Here is a 9,372-nt window from a genome sequence, read left to right as displayed (position 1 = left end):
TCCACCTACTTTTAAAGTGTTATTGTGTAACCATCTAGACAAATGTGAATTGCCAGAGGAAAGTCAAATAGAGACCTCTTTTTGTTCAGCCGAAAAGATGACAGTAAGAGGTAAGGTGAGGAAGCAGGCCCAGTGTGAGTGGTGGAATCAGGCAGTTTCAAACCTTATGGAGGAAGCAGTGGTGACAGCTTTGCCACTTCCTCCCCAGTGCTGGTCTCTAAGACCCCCACATGGGCAGGTTTTCTTGGTAAACTCAGGGTAATTGTATCTGCCATTCATTAGGCACTTCTTTAGCTTCACCCATGAGCTTCAAGGTTCACAAATTAGAGCCTCTGTCAATCACTAAGCTGTGCTTTGTGCTTTCCTCAACTGAGGCTTATTCTGGTGCTTACACTTCCCGAGTGTACAGGTTGACAGAGGTATTACTTGAGACTGGGCTGTGACATTCCTGTGTCTGCATATAGCAGGCATTCCAAGGAAATTTACTGGGGACCAGGAGGGCTAAATTGTACAAACATATACTCCTAAGCTGATTTGCATAGCTTGTGACTGCAGCATAGCTCCAAAGATCTCTCTCCCTGCAGTGGGCACTATAAGCTCTCACAGTTTGTTTTATCTGCATGCACTTTTTCCCTCTGATAATAACATTCATGAGAGAAATTGAATCATTTGGGTAGTAACTTTCAACAAGAGTTGTCTCAGTGCCACTCATCTCAACATGTTTATTCACTTTCTGCATAAATGTTTTAGTCAAATACTCTGTTTTAAAAAGTACAGAATTTACATGGTCTAAAATTAAAACTATTTGCTCTTTCTCTAGAAGAGCAATTTCTCCACCTGGACACTAAAGACATTCTGGGCTGGATGATATTTTGGTATGGAGGCTGTCTTATGAGTTGTGGGATGCTGAGCAACACACATGGTGTCTATCCACTAGCATATCCTCAGTTGTGATAACCCAAAATATCTCCAGACACTGCCACTTGTTCCTTGGGGGTGGTGGGTTAAGGCAGGATTGCCCCAGTTGAAAATCACTTCTTAAGTGACATCAGCAGATTGCAAGGAAAAGCAAAACTGTGACAGGTGGAAAAGCAGTGATGCAAGAGATTTTGGAGCTACACTGCTCCCCATTTAGCTGGCAACAAGAACCTCTTCATGGGCTAGGTGGAGTACCCATAGTGTCTGAAATAGATGGTGGTCCAGCTGCCAAAACTCTCACAGATGACACGATAGTAATTGCTAGTCACCACCGAAACAAGCAGAGGGGCTTCCAGGTAGAAAGAAAGCAGAAAAAGCTGAAAACCACACCCTGACCCAGGGTTTATTAGTCACAGTAGCCAAGCTCCAAGCTCTACACAAAGTTAGTCACCCACCCACGAGATGTCTGCTAGGCTGTGGGAGGTTAGGGATGCGAGGGAGACCTTAAAACCTGGTAGAGGAATTCAGGTGGATGCCTCTGAACTTTGAACCCCAGACTTTTCTGACCCCTCTGAGCCTACATTTGTTCAACCATCCCTATTAAGAACAGGTGCTGTCCCTCCATTCTCTTCTTGCAACTAGAATGATTGCTCCATCTCTTCATCTTTTCAACTTCCGCCCTGGAGAGAAATTGGTAACCACAAACAGCCCCCAAAAGTGCCGCAGTGTTCACATGAGTAGTCAAAGGAAGTAGTTGGAGGAGCGGAAGTAGTCAGATTTCCCTAGAGGCCCTAAACTGTGGCCAGCTATCTAACTTCCAGATAACAACAGCAGCTGCGACTATCCCTTTGGCATTCCAGGTGTAGGGGGTTTGCTGGGCCTTTACTAATTCTATTTTTCCCCATTCCCAACTCTTCCCTATCTTTATCCCTTCACCTTGAATCATGTTCAAGAAATGTAGTAAAAAAGAAAATGTGTCTAATTGCATCCAGTTTAAAACCTGTTATTAAAGGTCTTAAGAACCAGTAGAGCAATTCCTAGGCATTGAACCATGCCTTAATCAAATCACGCCTAAGGAGGATCTAGTTAAAGTAGTGGGATGCCATGTACATATAGAAATTCTTATGGTGAATGGAGAGTTACTTTATTTAGAAAAAGAGAAGGACCTTTTTATCCAACCCTAAGGTTACTTCACAAATAGAGACATAAAATCCCCTTCTTGCTACACCAGCAGGTTGATAAAGGAGCCATAAAGTTTGTACTCAGAGGAGCAGACATCGTGTGTCTAGGCTTAACTTCTCCAGGAGCTAAGCTTTACTCTGCTGCAGTAGATATGATTGTTGCAATCATGGCAGAAGGAAAATAGCTTGCTCTGTGTGTTGAAATCATGAAGATGTCTGCAGATGATACCGTGAAAGTCAACAAGGGAATTGACATTTAAAATATCCATTATTTAAGTGATGGGCTGTGGCATATGAAAACATATAAATAAGTCTCAGAAGGAATACACTTAGGCTCAATATGGATAGAGCACAGTATCTGTGTTTGTGTGATAGCATGAAGACAATACCTCTGTGATTATGCAGAATAAATTCAACAGATGCTAAAAAGAAAACAACAAGAAGTGTTGCCACCTTGCTTGGAGACAATGAAGATGTTTCTCTGCAAGACAATATCCTTTCCTTTAACACCTGTCCCTGTCTCCTCTCCTGACCAACAGGTTATAACTCTCCCAAAAGAGTTTCATGACCCAGCCAGAGTGTGCTAGTGGGAGCTGAGAGAAGACAAATGGGACTGAATTCTAAGGCTTGATGCAGGGCCAGACCACAAAGTTGAACAGGAGAGTTCACTGATTTGTGTGCTCTCCCAAGATACAAGATTTAACACCCTGGCACATTCCCCAGGAAATGATGTGACCTTGTTACTGATATGGCTCCAAGAAACATGGAGAAAGTGATGGCCTAGGCCAAGTGAAGCTGAAATGCCAGAATTACCATGGCTTACAGTGGAGGAGGAGGGACAAGAGGCCATGTGGAGTCGGTGGTATGTGCCAGAACAACGATCACAGGTCAGGTCCTTGGGGTTATGGAACAAGGCCATGTTGTCACATCAGAGGAGTATGTGCCTTTACAAAACCAACTGCTGGAGTTCTTATTGGGCCCTGGTAGAGAGAGAATGCCTGTCCATGGGACACCAAGCGACCATGCATTGGGAAAATACATCATGAGCTGAGTTCTATCAGAACCACCAAGCCATAAGGTCAGGAACCACCAGTGGCAGATACACTGTTGGAATCAGGCACAAACACCAGAGGGTACAGGCAGCTGCATGAGCAGGTGGCCCAGACCCCCAAGTTACCTACCCCTACTGCACTAGCACCCTGCCTGAGCCAACATCTACTGTTGTAGGGAGGATTCCTTATTAACAACCTTGGCTTATGGGTGGGCTGGTTAAATTTGTGGGTGTGCAAGCCAAAATTCAGATGTCAACTTCACTGGAGCCTCACTCAGCAGTGTCTGCAAAAGACAGTGATGAGAGAAAATGCTTCCCAATTGGGGATTTACCAGGTCATCAACCTTGTGTAGAAGAAGTGGGTCAGGGTTAAATACTTACTGACCCATGAGAGTTGTGAATTACATGGTTTGCCTTCAGAATTCTGGAAGTTTGGGAACAAGGTCTGAGCTACTGGTTTGTGGTTGGATGACCAGGAATGTGTGCAGATTGTTGTGTCATATTCATGTCCACCAGAGAGGTCCCAAGGTCCCAGAACAGAAGAGGAAATAAAGGACTATGTAGGACAGATGATGTTGGCCAGTCTTGGTCACAGGCCACCTCCGTGCTAACAGGATGGACACACGAGCCGAATGGCTACAGTGTGAAAGATGGAGCTCAACAATATGTGCTACTACTGATTAAGGCTGATTTAGCTACTGTCATTGCTGAATGTCCAGCCTGCATGCAAGACAACCATCCTGAGCCACCTGTAAGCATCACTCTGAGGAGACCAGCAAGATACTCACTTAGCTACAAGCTGACTATTTCACAGAAATAGACAATTACTCTGGGTTTGAGTTTGCCTTCCTGCTTGCAGGGACTCAGGCAGCACCACTCTCTGAGGCTTATGGAATGTTCCACTGGTATGAGTGCCACAGAGCACAGCACCAGACCAAAAGAGCCAACCCCACAACAAAGGAAGTGCAGGAGTGGGCTCTTGACCCAGGACCCTCTGACTGAGTCACACACAGCATCTTCAGTAGCTGACAAAGTGTTGGGATGGTCTGTGGTTTCGGTAGCCCCGGGTTGGAAGTATGCTCCATGAGGATGGGCATCGTCTTCTGATTCACAGTGTACACTCGGTACTGAGAATAACAATCTGGAGGCTCTCTGCAATTCAGCAATTTGAAAGCTAAAGCAATTTTCTCTGAAAATCATAACTAAACATCTAAACAGTGTCTCCCCACCCCAGACACTGACACAACAGGTCATGCATTATTTTGGAGGGGAGGAGGTTGAGGAGGTATGGGGGGTGAGTGTGTGAAGAATGGGGAGAGGAGGGGTTCAGTGTTTAGCAGCTCACAAATCCTGCTCCAGCTGCTGTTCTCAAGGGCTCTGCACCATCAGTGCTGCTGACCTCAGCACAGGGGGTCTCTCAAGGCTAAGGTTTGGGGCATGATAATTAACTCATTTAAATGAATGAACTCACTAACTTTCTCAGTGAGAGAGCCTGAGGATTGTTAAAAAGACCACACTGGGTTTTAATGATACAGAGTCAAAACAACATTCTAAGCAGACTTTTGGAATAGGAGGAGACAACCTACATGATGCTACTTCAGTTCTGCCACCTTTAAAGTATTGGAGGAAGTGACACATGATGGAAATGCATTTTCTATGCTCAGGTACTAATGACTCTTGAAAAGGTAACTGTTGAATTATCTCCACAGTATAGAGGAGGTGTTTTCAAATTCTGTCTCCCCAGGTGCCCTGGAGCAGATCCACTTTCATCTGCCTCATATGAACAAGGGGAAGTAGAAACTTTTCCACTGTTAACATCTGGAGATCTTTGAAGGAGTCGTGAAAATCAATGAAATAATGTAATGATTCTATAGAGTAACATTAAAAGGAATAAAAATGAAAACACATGAAGGTTCATATGTGCCCAATGCTACATATTAAATTTCAATTTCAGTTTCTTCTGAATTGTTTGTGAACTGAGTTGAAGGTTGTGTTGGGTATGACAGGGAAGGAAAGAGATAATATTGGCCACAGATTGTTTAATTATGTTCTAAAGACATAATTTTTAAAAAATGAAAATTATCTCCAATCATTAGAAAAACACTTACTAATTTACAAACATTGCCCCAAAGTTTAAAAATTCTTTAAGAGTAATAATCTAGGGGTTGTTTGGGGAAGATGAAGCAACAAGGGTCTGAAGTTTTAATAGCCAGTTCAGGGACACTTCTCAGCTGAGGTCTCCCTGCATGTGAATGTCTGGAATAGGACTGAGTGGGGAAGAGGTCAGGTTTTCAGGGCACATTTACTGGCTCACTTTGTTCTCTCCCCACACTTCTGCCTACTCAGAGCTCCCCTCTCACTCTTTCATGTTAGAGAGGGGAGACAGAGGAGGCTCCTCAAGCTTCTACACACAGAGAGGCAGCTACTGGCTCCTGCAGGCTTCAAAAGCCTAATGTTATAAACTGACTCATAATAACTTTGTTTTTATCATTAATGTGCTGGATATTTTTATTACAATTAATCTGAAAACTGGTTATTACCACCAATTTCAGTAATAGAATTAGCTGCAGGAGATACTTGACAGCCTAAAGTTTAACCTAAACTTCTGGTTTTCTACTTTTCTTTAAGAAACTTGTTACAATGAAGTTTTTGCCTCAAAATTTTAAGGAATTCAAGACAAGACTAGAATATGTTAAGATAGCACAGAAGCTGCCTGGTGACTGGGTTTTACTCACTTTAAATAAAATTCATATCTGAAAAATTAGAAACTTTCAATAATTATGTGGTTTTAGGTAAAGCTTTTTGCCCTGTTATGATATAGCAGTAGAAAACCCCAAAACAGGAAATGGTGATACCTCAAAGTCATGCTGTTTCATGAAAAAGCAAGTTGCAAAGTAACACATAGAATTTATTTAACAGAACTAAAAATGAATCTATATTATCTGTGTGTGTAAATAAATATATATTTGAAAAAAAATTAAGTTGGAGGAATTTATACAAATGACATAGGTATACCTTGACGAAAGAGAAATTTTACTTTTACTCATCATTATTTAGTTTTTTGTGTATTTGTAACTCTGGATGAACTTGAACGAGAGTGTACACTGTTCATATTTTTTAAAAAGCAACTTTACATGTGATTGTATAGAACTACCGTGTCATAAAGCCAGCCGATGTATTTCAGAGTCAAACAAATGGTAAGTTATGTGGAAGACAATGGATCTTTATTTAAGGATTAAATACAGACCATAGTCACAGCACAAATAGTGAAACTCTGGTTACACACTATTGTATACTCTAGTTTTTAGAACATTCCTTGAACACTCCCTGGGTTTAAGCCAGCCTTGAAATCAGTTATTTGCCCAAAGCAAGTCATAATTTATGCCAGGTTCATAAAAAACACGTTTTAAACTAATTTGGCTACGAGTATCTCTCAGGGGAAGAATACGTACATTTTATTCTCAAAATTTGTTTGGGCCTGTTCTATCATGGATTGTTTCATTAAAAACAAAACACCCAAACCAACATTAAAAAACACCACTTTTGCATACCTGAAAACATCCGCCATTTAGTGCTTTCTCTTTTTCTGTCATCTGTCAAACACCATATAAAATAAATAATAAAGTCGACCCCACAGAAGAAGATGAAGAAGATCTAGGAATAAGATAAAATATTCTGAAGAGGTTGGAATCAGGGCATTTAATCTTATCTGAATAAAATCTTGTGCACACATACATTTTATATGTGACTTCAGGGATGCCCCAGGAAACTGGAAGCTCCCTATGCCCCTCAGATTAATACCTTCTGGCCTGGGAGGTGAAAGAACACAAAGGTATTTCTACCATCCTCCTCATTCAGACCTCTGGTTCCATCATAGCCACACCCATGAGAAGGAAGATACCCACTCAGCACACACATACTGTCCCAACTTCACTGCAGTCATATGTGTTATAAGGAGCAGGCCTGCCAAACTGCGCCTCTGCTTCCTACCTCCTGCTGGGCATTGTGAGATGGCCCAGGAGATTTAGAAAAAGCACAAAGGAGAGCCCCAAGTCAGCAGAGCAGGCCCAAAGCACAAGGGAGTGAAGTAACAGGAAGCAAGACTCGGCCCAAGGAATGACACTTCTGATGGTCTTGTTGCTAACAGATGTGAGTGAAACCATCCTGCTTCCTGCTTACAACATCTCTGTATCTGCAGGCACATTCTGTTTGCCTGAAATGCAACTGCTTGTCAAAAGGTGGATCTCAACAAGTACGTCAAGAATACATCTACAAATGGAACTATTCTCACAGAGTATGCACTGAACTCTAGTGGAAGACCTCAGACACCTAAAATGATGAAAAATCCCCATACAACTGGGTAGGACAAAAGACAGAAAAAAGGAAAGAGGAAGTGGGAAGGGATCAGCACCTCTGGCAGGAAGCTGAAGGAAAGGAGAGGTTCCCACACTCAGAGAAGCCCCCTCATGGTGGGGAAAACAGGTGAGGCAGAGAAGGAGATCAGAGGGGAATGCAACAACCAGTCTGTGGAAGGCAAGACGAGTAAAATCTGCACACATGGTCTGTGCCACAGCCCTGCACATCCTAGTGTGTCTCCTCATGTGTCTCCTGGTGTGGAGTGGGGCTGGGTGCTGGGAAGTGGGGTTTGGAGGGCAGACCCAGGGATGGGACAGCTGTTGGCTGTGAAGAGACAGCCTGAAGGGACAGGAATAAGGAGCTCCACCACTGGAAAAGTTTGCAGAAAAAGCCTGGGCCACCATAGAGGCAAGGAGCCATTGGTGAGTGACGTGCAAGGAGTGGGGCCACCATTGTAACCACCTTCCCCACCAGCAGGTCCCTTCCTCCATGAGCACTGGGAGGGGCATCCATCTGAGCAGGCTTGTCCACCCCTCAAGCCAAAGCCTCCTCCATCCATGCAAGCTCTGGGGTCCTGAGCGCTGTTTCTGCCAAAGCCTACTTGGTAATCAGCCCTGGGCACCCCAGCCTGAGATGGGAATCTGCTAATGCTGGTGGGGGCTGAGTGCTAAAGCATGGAGTTAGGAGAGTGGACCCAAGGAGAGGAGAACTGTTGGCTGTGCGATAATGGCCTGAAGGGACAAGAGTGAGGAGCTCAACTGCACAGAGACAATCTGAGGGGTTGAGAGTGAGGGGCCCCATGGCCAGGAATGCTCTTGGAGGAAACGTAGTCTGCCTTGGAAATGAAGCACCATTGTTGAGTCGTACACAGGGGACAGGGCCACAATCACCGACTCCCTCCCCACATGCCAACGTCTGCCTCCACAGGGACTGGGAAGGACTCCCACCAGAGCGAGCATACCCCATTCTGTTGCAACTTCCTGATGGTCTCCGCTGCTGCAGGCACTAGAGAGGGATCCCATCAGAGTGAGTGTGCCTGTCCCAGTTGTGGCCACCTTATCCCTCCCTGGCCTGAGCAAGCAAGTGTGCCTCAGTCATCTGCTGCATTTGCCCCCTCTCACCTGGGTAGGGAACAGACTCCTGTGGGTGTCCCACAAGCAGAGTTGGGGCCAAAATCAAAACTGAGCCCCAGGAGCTGTGCGATTAAGGTATGGAAATCTCTCCATGCAGCTGCACAAGCTGGAGATTAAATCCCAGTGATCAGTTTGGTAAACCCTGCATTTGTGGAATATCTGAATACACAATAAGTGTTCCCACAGCTGATACCCATCTAACTTCAGCAGCTGTGGACTTTGGGGACAAGTACACTTGGGAATTGGGCCAGGTCAGAGTCTGAGCTGCCACCACAGTGCCCACAGCAGGTCTAGAGACCTACCTAGAGGTACTGGAGGGCCTCCTGGGGAGGCAGAGGTTGGCTGTGGCTCACTGTGGGGTTAAGGACACTGATAGCAGAGGCCCCAAGAAAATTTTGATTTTCTTTTGTTTTGTTCTGTTCTTGTTTTATTTTTTTATTATTTTTTATTTATATTTTCTGGCTTTAAAATTTTTTTTAATACATTTTTCTATTTATTTATTTTTTGTGTGTGTTTCCTTTTTGCTTTGTTTTGTTTTGTTTTTATCTTTTTTTATCATTTTTGTGTTTTATTTATTTAAGTTTCCTTTCTGTTTTTGTTTTTATTGTTTGTTTTCACTTTGGGGTTCTTTGTCTGTTTGGTTGGCTTCTCGTTTTCTATTTTCTTTGGGATTATTTTGCCTTTTTTTGGTTTGTTTTTGTTTGTTTAGTTTTGTTTTTATCATTTGTCTTGG

At 43.6% G+C, this 9,372-nt stretch overlaps 1 pseudogene; it reads left to right on the top strand.

The window, feature by feature from the left end:
- Positions 1–1,862: 1,862 nt before the first annotated feature.
- On the top strand, positions 1,863–2,410 carry LOC133094580 (malignant T-cell-amplified sequence 1-like; annotated as a pseudogene).
- The last annotated feature ends 6,962 nt before the right edge of the window (positions 2,411–9,372 follow it).

Source organism: Eubalaena glacialis, chromosome 7 (assembly GCF_028564815.1).
Source record: "Eubalaena glacialis isolate mEubGla1 chromosome 7, mEubGla1.1.hap2.+ XY, whole genome shotgun sequence".
NCBI lineage: Eukaryota > Metazoa > Chordata > Mammalia > Artiodactyla > Balaenidae > Eubalaena > Eubalaena glacialis.
This window is presented reverse-complemented; position numbering and strand designations above follow the sequence as displayed.